The sequence below is a fragment of the Perna viridis genome, chromosome 11 (assembly GCF_037379345.1).
Source record: "Perna viridis isolate PV_CMFRI_1.1 ecotype Kerala chromosome 11, ASM3737934v1, whole genome shotgun sequence".
Classification (NCBI taxonomy): Eukaryota; Metazoa; Mollusca; class Bivalvia; order Mytilida; family Mytilidae; genus Perna; species Perna viridis.
The window spans coordinates 18,396,676-18,409,061 of record NC_142455.1 but is presented as its reverse complement, the minus strand read 5'-3'; the positions used below and the strand labels follow the sequence as shown (position 1 = coordinate 18,409,061).

The window sequence follows — 12,386 nt, the reverse complement described above, 5'->3', positions numbered from 1 at the left end:
CACCAACGCTGCAGTATGTTAGTATATGGAATAACCAAAGTTTTCGGGCCTAATTGAATATGGCCTATTTGTTTGTACTTTTATGACTGTTATTGGAAACTCGACTATGTAATTATTATATGAACCGATTTAAGTCTTCAGTCAAAATAAAATGTTTCACTAGGCTCAGCTGAAAATACAAATTTAGAAAGGTCTATACAAATTTGCAATTTACAATAATACATAAGAAATAATCAATCGAAATTGATTATTTTATAACTATTAAGGCTCTCATTTCAATGTTTAAGATCAAAATCATATTAAACTAGGACGACTTTTGTTTTGTAGAATGTCATACCTTTACTACAGCAATTGCTAGGATACCAGACAAATCTTTTCGGACTCTCATTCCTTCGTAGTATCACCCTATGAAAATAGATCAAGGAATATATACATGTATTTGGACATTTTTATAATCTGAACTCTCATATTTTTGTATAGTTTAAGACTTGGAAATAATTCTTTATAATTATCCCTTATATCATTAATTGCATTTATACACAACAGATCAGTGTTTCAATATATAAAGCAACACATTTTTACATCATGACAAATTGAAATACACAGAAATATTTTGGATGACAGATTTCAAGGTTTCATACTATTTTAAAGCTAATACATACAAATAATATGAATTTTCTGTTGACATATAGCATGTATATACAATGTTGAAAGTTAAGTCTACAAACTTGATATTTCTGTTCAAAGCAGACATACAAAACTAACTCTGCGGTTAGGCCAGAAAAATAGTATGTCAGTTTCCTGCTACCCTATCGACATTTTAAGGCCATTTTTGGCTCAAGCACTTACGACCACTTCCACCCGGTCACAGCAGGTACAATGTTAATCGCTCCCTGACTTTTTGTACTTTACAATCCTTATGGTACAATATTATATTACACAAACACTTATATCTAAGTTCTACTATACAGTTTTATCAATAAGCAATAGTAAATTTTAAAATAGAATGAGAGCCTTTCGTTTGTTGTAGATCTATTAAAAATTAAGTTAAGCGGTAGAATTGAATAACAAGGCATGTTTTTGTCAGTTTGTGGTCCGTTTTATAAGTAGTTGGAAACATTATCAAAAATTCCATACTTAACCCAACATTGTTTTGTCATATGAAACCTTGTTGTCAAGTTTTATCGAGATCTACTAACTAATATTCAAGTTATCACACGAAAAGCAATTGTAATAATAATAACAGTGAAACCTTTGCAAATGTATCAATCCCAAACGACAACGAAGATTAGAGATTGGATTAACTTTTAAACACGGATTTAACTCTGAATCTTGCTACACGTATCCCCTATATCCTTTAAATTTTAGTAATTAAACCAGGTGCGGATTTAGGCGGGGGCGTGGCGGGCTTGCGCCCGCTCCATAAAATTTGCAAAGCATGGGTTGTCAAGGGTAGATTAAGGCGGTTTTAAGTTGAACCTTTAATTTCTCGTTAATTTTACCACAAAAGGTATTTACATTCCACCCACTCTATGAGAATATTTCCAAAATTTAACCTAAAAAATTAAAATGTGCGCCCCCAATAATCTAAAATTCCGGATCCGCCCCTAAAAACGTTTGTTTTTGTCAAGAGTCCTTCTTGTTCTCACTAATGTAGGTATAGTATGATAATCTTATTACTTCAAAGTAACATCGCTGTAATACATTGATATTTTTACTTTTTCATTTCAAGACGTAAAAACAAACAAACCAGTACCAAACCAATATACAAACAAACAAACAAAAGAACTAAAAGAGAAATACAGCGTCACCAACCATATTGCGGCGATCAAAGGAATGCTCCAATATCGATAGTTAAATTACAGATGTGAAAAAATCTTATGCACAGGTAAAATTGCAACATATGGTTTCATATGTTTTAAAATATGTTTAAACATGTGTTTAGCACTAGTATAGTATAGTATAGTATAGTATAGTAAGTATATGTGCATTTATATCATGTTTTCGAACATCGTATGAAAACCATACTCTTTTCATGTACATGTATGCGATCCTATTAAAATATATAATTGCCATATGATGTTTCATTTACATGTATTTCATAAATTAATTCGTTAGTCAGAAACATGTGTCTTTTTGTATATTTTTAATGGTGGTCCTTATGAAATTGTAAGAAACTTTACTTCCGTTATTTAGACAACCACTAAGAAACATGTGGCATGGGAGTATCTTTTTTCGTTAATGTCAAAAAGAATATTCAGATAAATTTCCACTGAAACCACACAAAAATGAAGACGAAATCATTTGTACAAAATCAGCAGGACTGAACAAAAGCATTGAATCGTTCAGGATTATGTTGGTTCAGGTATAACCACTACTACATTTTAAGTTTCTTGGTTGTCATCATGAGCTCGTGGATCGTTATAGTTTATCAATCGGCAAGAGAACTGATTTGTTCACATTGCCAGAGTTTTCATAGCTTTCTTTAAACCCAGACGTGACGATTCGGCTTGTGTCCATAGAAAAGCAGAGGACACTCAACTCACTGGTATACATTGTCCATGCTCCCAGGTTTAAGCAAAGTCAAGTTTGTTTATTTACTTTAAATTTGTTCATATATGCGTGACATTTTGGTGATTTCATAATATTTGTTTAGTATGGCTATTTTCCCGGTCTAGTAGTATTCCCTGAAATTCGGATGAAATACGAACTGGGAAAACGACAAAATTGACATTCACTTAACTGAATCAGTTCCTATAAATTTGGAATAAGTAAGTCCCAAGTCTTTGTCTTCGAAGTTCCATTTCACTTCTTTTGCTCGTGTGCAAACCTTAATAAATACGTATCAAACCACCGACGTTAAACCAAGCGCGAATCTCCTTGAAAAGTAGTCTAAAGAAGTATTTTCAAATTACTTAAAAGTATCACCATTATTTATGTTTAAAACAATAAATAGAAGAAGAAAAATTACTGAAACACCAAATTTAAACAGGGGATACATTAAATTCTATCTTTTAAAGCACTTTGAAATGGATTTGTACAAATTTGATACTTGTTTTTTTTTTTTTTTTTTTTTTTTTTTTTTTGTGAAATTAATAAATAAATACATGAAACCTCAAAAGTCACCCATGAAAAGGAAATAGAAGATACATGTCCAATGGCATCATGTGATTAAGAATTTGATGAAAGTTTCATTCTGCGGTTTCAGAGGAGTCAGTTGCGGATTCAACTTGAGGACGGACGGACACTCGAACAAACAGACGAACATACAGCCTGATCACTATATACATCCAAGTTTACGAGAATATAAAAATAAGATCCACTCAGACGTATATAATAAAATAGATACTATTAATTAGGAACATTTCAAGCAATAATAAGACACCGTCTGATAAAAGTACAGATGTCACTTGAAATACAGTGCAACAAAAACAGGTCTTTTGGTAAATATTGGTTTTTAGTACAATGTACCATCTGATAATTAAACTTTGATCGTCGTGCTAACGAATGCAGTCTCCAAAACGATTTATGCTTGCATACTTTATATTACGACGTGGGAATCTTTAAGTGCAAGAAACATAGGATTTGCGTGACTTGATCCAATAGTTCATGAGCTTTCCAAAACAAAAAGAAAAAAGCTCGGCTTCACTTAATTTTTTTCCTCTTAATCTTCACTACTTTATAATATTCTCATTAGTGGCACTTTTAATTGAACGTTTGACGCGCGCCTCGGTGCCATTTCACTTCACCTGCACGTGACAAATACATGATAAAATCTAAATTAAAAAAATACAGAGGAGACCGTACAAACAAAACTAGTTTATGAAACATAGTACAAACCGGATGCACATCTTGTTTATGGCACAAGACTATTTTAATGAAGAAAAAAAATAACCTCCTTGATCCAATAATAAGTCTTAAAAATGAATCACAATCATTTGTATGACATTTTCTAATAATAATATTGTTAAGAGAGAAATGAAGATATGACAAGAAACAAGTATTTCCCAAAAGCAATTAAACGGAAAACTTGTGAAAACTTTCCAACTCAATATAAATATAGGAATGATTTGATGAGAATTTTACAAGTAGATGTACTACTACAACAATTACGAAACGTTGAGAAAATAAAATTTATGAATTGGAAATCTCCAATTGAAAAACAGCTTATTTTGAATAATGCAAAAGTAGGTCCATGTGCGTATCAACACAAAAATGACGAAGGCTTTACACATGGGACCTAATCAACAGGTAAAATTCAATTGTGTTTGATCTTGCATTCAGCGTTATCGTTAAATCAGGTGCAATTTCATGACCGTGAGAAAATTGTCAACGTTTTAACTGAAATATGTGTCATTGAACAGAAATGTATCAGTTCAAAGCGATTTAAACAGATAGAAGTCTTTTCTAACTTGAAAAATATGTGTCCAATATATACGTAACAGTAAGTTAGTGAAGCGAAGTGTTACTGCTAAAAAATATTTAGCTACGAAAAGTGCTCAATTTCAGTATTATTTTTGGCAACTGCAATCTTTTGCGCAAATGTTTCCGCATTATTTAGAACATCCAAATATTTTCCGAATGTTCTCGCATTCGTTTACATTATCTATCAACATGTGAAAACAGTGATATACCGAAATTCGAAAAACAAATATTCATGTAATCATTGGTCATAAACTGGACGAAAGATCACTTTTCTTAATTATGTGGTTATAAATATCTTTATTGTAAAAGCTCACTTTATACGATTGAGTGGCTCGGTCAACACTGCCTCCTAAATGACAATGTAACAGTTTACTTTGCTGCTCTAATTTTTGTGACAATTAGTTTGTAATTTGATTACATTGAAGACGCTGTATACACATGCATGCAATATGGCTATTCACAAAATACACATTCAAGACCTTATGATTGCAAGCGTGCATCTATTTATTCTAAGTCATAAACATAGAATTGTAAACAAGTAGTATATATTTTTTTGCATTTTACAATGTTCTTATCTTTACGTTAAATCAAGCCACGAGTTTCAAAATAAGTCTTGAACTTTGTTGGGGATGTGCATCAAATTCAAGATGAAATATTGATATACAAATATGCCCGTTTGTTTAACGGACTTTCCTTTTGACTACTGCCTAGATTTTATCAGTTCGGTAATTATGTTATTAGCTATAGTTTTAAGGAATTTACACTTTAAAAGATACATCTAATTCTCACTTAATTGCTCTATCTTACTCTTCTGAAACGATATTATATTCTTTTATATCCGAGTATCCTCTTCTCTCCTAGTTTGGAGAAAACCGCCAATCGTTCAAGATTGAAAACATTGTTATTTTTTATCATTAGATAGCTAACATAATCAGATGAGTTTGACATACTTCATAGCAGACAGGCACATTAATCACTTCGTAAGAATGAGCTATTTTACTTTATTTAGATATTGGCTTTTGTACTAAAAATAAAACCACGAAATAACCATAAAAAGATAACGTAGTGTTTATTGTCAATTGGAAAAATGATATTTGAATGTTTCATATTTCAAGAACATTAAACAAAAAGGTAATAAGATATAACATTTGACTTGAATCTAGAAACATTGAACAAATCACTTCATTTTACTTTTCCTGAAAAGCGAAGCTAAAACAAATGTTACTATTTATTGCAATCGATCTAACAAATGAACGACTTTGTTTGTCGCTAATACCAAACAAACCAAATGTATTACAAAGATTTAGTCCAGATTGTAAGGAATATTTTAAACCATTTTTATCACAAATTAAATCACCATTTAGGCAAAAACGACAGATTGCTACAGAAGTTCTCAGTGGAGATTATTGAATAGAAATATTACATTTTTTTACATTTATTTTTCATTTTTTCGTACCGATAGAGGTCCCATGATAACCTGTATATAAGAGATTTGAATATGGATACCAGTTTATTGTTACATGTGTATTGCGATGCAAAATATGAACATCAAATGTTACACAACGTCAAATTGACAACAACTCTACCACACTATTAAGAGGACGCCATTGCATTGCAGTCCATTGGCCAGATGTGTGTGTCAATGGTTTCTGTCAATTCTTTCAGCAATTTAGCAGATTTCATTTAAGAAAAACAAAAATACCAATTACATATATTGAAAATTTCGATATACAGTACAGGTGTTCAATAAGTAACCTCTCATCATTAGCACTATGGTCAAATGTATAGGAAAATCTAAATCGAAATATTTATTGTAAATAAAAAGTATACAAATACCAACACTATCGAAATAGAAAGCCAAATCCACCACCAAGATGTTCCACTATTTGCAATACAAGGAAGAAATTCTCAGTTTTTAAGATATTTTGAAATTTGCAATACTGTAAATTTTGATAAGCATGATAAATAAAATCTGATATAATTCGGAATCAGACAAGCCTGACTACTGGTTTGGTAAATATCGCCGCGGAACTTTGGTCCATCAGCAAAAGCATCGGACAAGTGTGTTGTCAAATACAAAAATACCAATCATACATATTACAAGTCATTATGGAGATTTCAGAAATAAGAGGCATTGTACTATTGATTACTATAATGAGATATCAAAATTATATAAAAAGAAGATATGAGAAAAAGAAATTTTTGGTTTGTCACAATAAAGTGTTACGCGGCTTGAGTTTTTCATGAGAAAGATACAAAATGATTTTTCCCACAATGGATCACAATCCAAATCAATTTTCAAGTAAGAGGTTGATATCCAGTTAATTGCATCAAGTCATGAAACTTTAAGTGGATTAGCGTTGATAATTTTCACCTTTTCGGTACTATATCATTGATTGGATACAGCTGCATTTGTAAGAAATCCAGTTAAATGTCGGTCGGTCTAAAATGCTTAGTTTCACATCAGGGATTTAAAAAAAATAGGTTCTTTTTATCTTTAGATTATTTTTATGCTGCTTTTGACTGAATAAAAAAGTATAATATTTATTTCTTGGACATTTGAATATGAGTCTGCATAGTGCCAAATAACTTTTTCTTACAATGTTCGAGCAAGAAGTTAAAGGAATAAGGGAAGAGGCGCACACACATATACAATGGGAACGTAAGAGCGATTATCGATATTCAAAAGCGCAAACTAACTAAATATAAATTGGAATATCGTGTTTATGCTTTTGTACTTCTTTTATTCTTTTAACATTTCAATGTAGAATCAACTCAGGGAAATTAGGAATTTATTACTGAAGTTATTACTTCACCCCCCAAATCTCTAATGCACTGAAAGTATAGCTAAAAAAATATCATGACTTTCCATGAAATGAGAAAATTAAAGCATAGTTTCATGTTTTAGTAGCACGTAAAAGGATATTTATTTGTTCTTATCATGAAAAGACATTAAGAGCACTAAAAGTGTCTTATATCAGACGCATTTCAACCTTGGTAAATATTACAAAGTGCTTCTAGATTTAAGGATTAGACAGCAATCAATAAATATAGTACAAGTCTTTTCAACACCTATGCTGTGTCTATAGCACACCATTAAATGAAATTTGTAAGTTTTGTAAATAAATGAATTTGGATTAATTTTATAAGAATTATTTATTACATGTAACTTGCTTCACATTTTTAAGGTCTTTATTTTGCTTTTAAACAAAATGAAAAAAAATATGGGGATATGTACTTTATAATAATCGTGTTAAAAAAAACCCAAAAAGACACCAACTCCAGTATCTTAGCCTTTTGAAGACAATATTTCATTTGAGATGTTGTTGTTTATTTTAATATATTGAAATTCATTTTAATTTCATTAAAACAGTCTTGTGCCATGAACAAGACGTGCATCCGGTTTATACTATAATTCATAAACTAGTTTATTTTGTTCGGTCTCTGTAATTTTTTAATTTAGATTTCATCATGTATTTGTCAGGTGCAGGTGAAGTGAAATGGAACCGAGGCGCGCGTCAAACGTTCAATTAAAAGTGCCACTAATGAGAACATTATAAAATCGTTAAGATTTGAATACGTCAATCTATTAATCAAACATCTATATCTCGGCAAAGTAGATACAAAATAGTCTTTTTTGTCTTTTAGAATTGAAATAATTCATCATGTGTATGGTGTTACACTCATTTACAAAATGGCTGGCCTTCAAATCCGTCTTTTTTTCTATCACTAACGCTTGCTATTAAATAATCGCATATAAGGACAAGGGCTTCCTGGAAATAAGAAGAAAGTCAAATCCTCAATGAATTATTTCTTACAATGTCGTGAAATGTTTTGGCTGTTTGAGTTATTTCCATCTGTGCTAATTGTACCTTTGTCCATTTTTACTATAAAAGTCATGAAGAAGATTTATCAATTAAAATTTGTTTTTAATATCAGAGTTGGACGTTCCGAATTTTCCAAATTACTAAGTAAAAAAGGGAAGAAATGTCATTTCGCTGTATCTTTTAGTAGTTATAGAGATTTTTATATTAAATGAAGTAAAACATTGCAAGGGGGACGATAGTATAGGGTTGCCATATTAAATTAAATACTGATCTAAATGCCTTTATATTCAAGATACTGTTGCCTGGAAGTGATTAGGTGCAATATTCAGAGTGGATTGTCGTGATGTATAGTGCATCTCCTTTTTTGTGAACATAAAGTCAAAATTTTGTTAAATAAGTTATTTTTTGTAAAGTTTTGGGTATCACTCTCTATAAAAAATCCAGACACTGCACATAATCAAGTGATTCGCGGTAAAGAAAAAAACCCATAACGATAATTTTTGTCTATATAGGCTATGGTGCCACATAGGTATAGCCCTCCCTGTACCAAAATTTTGATGTGAAAGAAAACATACATCGTTTAACCAGCATTCGATCTGTTCAAATCTTACTATACTATGAAAACAAAAACATACAACCCGGGAATATGTAGTCATAGTAAAATGGTGCACTCAAACGACCCAAAAAGTATTTTTGTCTCCCGAAAGGAAATTGATAAGTATCAAAATGCTACTTTAAGTATGTCAATCATAACACAGTTCCTTTTATTACTATTAATTCATAAATACTAGTACATGGAATAAAACATATTCTCATTCCGTCAATTTATTCTTTATTTTAATCTTTTCACAGATATTTTTTTAAAAACGTTTTCAGGTAAAGCATAAGGAATACTCTAAAAGTATGTGATGTAAAAAGTGGGTTATTAAGTGAATTCAAGAGCATAATAATCACGAAAGTAATGGATTTTCAATCATTTACAAAACAATATGTACTTTGAACAAAATTCTAAGCTGGTAATATATCAAGGTCAACATACGAAGACTAAATGATCTAAGATATTCATGCAGAATCGAGCACCATGAACATTATGAATAACAAAGAAGTATCGCAGGTAGTATGAAAGGGTAAACCGTCCCCGCCTCTTGTCAGACGCGCACCATGAATAAATATGAAGGAGGAAGATATATGATAGATGGGGCCATTTGGTTTTTCTTGAAAGAGACAATCAAACAAAACCATAGGGACAAACGTAGAACTCACGATATGATGAACTTAATCCATGGGAAAAATAATCGTGTTTAAATAATTCTGGCGTAGAGTACGGAGAATTATCCAGAATATCGGCATTATAGCCACAATTTATACAAAAACAGATAGATTACGAAATGAAAAATCTGCATAAGCTCCACCAATGGACAAATAGATTTAACGACAGCTTTCCACAAATAGGAATGAAGGGAAAATGGGGAAATTTATCGAGACTTTCCTACGGTTTTTGAGGACATTTACAAGGTGATAATGCCCCAGGGCCACATAACTTGAACAATTACCTAAGTCTGAGAAAATTAGAAATTGATTTTCACGTCATCAATTTCAAAGACTTTGAATGGAGTTACATTGAAGGTATGGCAGGAAGATATAAGTTTTTTTTTATTTTTATGGCCTAACGAACAGATGCCAAATAGTGAAAGACGTAACACAAACATAGCTTATCAAATGTTTTTGTTAAAACATACAAAATGCTTCTCATATCAGAGTTTAATATTGGAACCTATTTTATCATCAGTCACATTTTAAATTGCCTGATTTTAGTGCTAAAGGCAATAGATAGTGATGATAATATAAATCAACAGACTCAGACAGAAACATTGATCATGTCTAAAAACGAGTATTTGCTTATACTATATTTAGCCATTGTAGTTTGTGTTATAAATAAAACCACGAAATACCAATACATCTGTGATTGAATTAATGTCGTTTGACAATTTTGACCAATATACTACTAGTAATTTGGTGAAAAATATGGCATTTCATTACTCAATTTCAAAATGATATTCCTCTGTGATAGCTACAATATATTAGCATATTTCTGAATATTTATGACAAAAGCGCATTTGATAAAAATATATTGTTTCAATAAGTAAAGGAAGATTGCATGATAATGATGTTCAGCTTAAAAGATGTATGATTCCGGTTACTTAAATGCCCGTTACATATTTTTCTTTTCAAATATAACTAAGTAGGTATAGCATATATGTAAAAGAGAAAACATCCCAACAGGAGGAAAATATCAGCCTAACATCACCCATGGGTCTTCAGTTAAGGACGTGGAAACCATCACACCACAGGACAGACTGCAGCTGGCCCAAAACATCATTATACACAGGTACAGCGAACGAGTTACCATATATTCTCAAGTAACATAAAAATAAATTAAAGGTAAAAACGAAATAATGCATACAGAGGCCAGAAATTCCTGACTTGGAACATGCGCAAGACATGCAGGAGGCTTTAAGTACTTTGATGTAATCACAACCCTCCTCCTTTAAAAATTTGGTCACTATGGAAATAATATCACACAATTTAACACACCTAACAGATTATATTATAATAATTTCATCATTTCATCAACTTTATCTAAACATTCATTTTTTATTGTAGTTAGATGGGACTATATGCACAAGTTTGATATTTCTTTATGCTTGATCAAATTTCACTTTATGTTGAAGTACAAGTCTCTGTAAGAACCAGTCAGTGACACGCGGTATACGGTAATTAAAAAAATGACAATGAAATGTGACTGTTTGTAGAAGCGGAATCAAGGTTGAAGACATTTCTATAATATTTTGGAAAGAAGAGCAACAACCAAACTACCGAACACTAATCTAATTCAAAATCAGGTCAAGTCCAAAATAAAACCGGCAAAATATAATGATAAAAAAATAAAAACAATCATTACTCATTGTTTTAGAAGAAATTGAGTGTTTTTCAACCAAGGACTGATATCCAAAAAGACTTTGGTAAGAAACATTTTGAGACACATTTTTTCATATCCCTGATTCAGGAGTCTGTTACGCAGATATTTATGGCGTTAAAGTTAATATAAACACCATATGCAGGAGATGAAGAGATATTGCTGCACAAGTAAGGAAAATTTATGATATTAAAATTAAAGTCGTCTCTTTTATCATAAATCGCAGTGCTAAGATGACAACTGTTATCAATTCGAGATGTATATACAAAAGCAGATGCAGAACAAGCTGTTTCTGTAGTTTCCTTTATCTCGAGCTTTGATGAATATACTGACAGTAACCATGTACCAAAAGAAGGAGTGTCAATGGACAATACATCATCTGCTTTTTTTGTGTAGCACACTTTGCCATTCTGTGATGTTATAGAAAACAAAAATTGTGGATTTGTTACCAAAACAACATAATTTTTCGAAACAGCAAAAGATTTAAGATAATAATTGATATATCCATCCACGTTTGTTTTTTGAATGATACAAACACAGTATGTCTCATTTTTGGGCCATATCGATACTTTTGTGGTTGACTTAGTCAGTAAATGTCTATATCAACGATTTTTGGGTTGAGTTAGACAACAAATATCTACATCAACACTTCTTGTGTTAATGTAGACAAAATGTGTAACCTCAACGCACAAAAGCGGTGTGTTAGATATTTGGAGTGCTACTCAGCTAAAAAAATATAAACTGCATACTACAGTGCATTTGTGTGTTGAGTTTGACAAATAGTGCTTTTAATGAACATTGTTAGTGTATATAGGGTAAACATATGACTTAGTAAAACAAATTAGCGTTTTCGTAGACATTTGTTTTCCTCAGTTATATTTTGACTGTACATGGTCATTTCTATCATAATGTTAGCCAGCAGTGTAACATTGAAATGAAATATACCCTGTGTCGCAGAGGTCAAATAGTGGGTGTTTCAAATAAAGAACATATTTTGAGTGAAATTATTTTGTAAGATTGGCAAGTTTATGATATGTATTTACGATTGTCCCGATTATTACAAGAGATTTATACATAATGTATTGTTACAACAGTTTGTACTAAAAGACAGTGCTTCATTGGTCACACAAGAAAAAAACTTAAGGTCATAGTAATTG

General features: G+C 31.3%; 1 long non-coding RNA gene across 3 annotated transcripts in view; it reads right to left on the bottom strand.

Moving 5' to 3' along the window:
* Positions 1 to 12,386, bottom strand: part of LOC148603203 (uncharacterized) — a 92,946-nt gene that overhangs the window by 8,933 nt on the left and 71,627 nt on the right. For 2 of the 3 annotated variants that reach the window (XR_015916741.1, XR_015916743.1), the window contains exon 1: positions 338 to 1,718. This is a non-coding gene — a long non-coding RNA (uncharacterized LOC148603203). Of the gene's footprint in view, positions 1 to 337; positions 1,719 to 12,386 lie in introns of those variants that run through there. The other variant, XR_015916742.1, reaches the window with a different exon arrangement.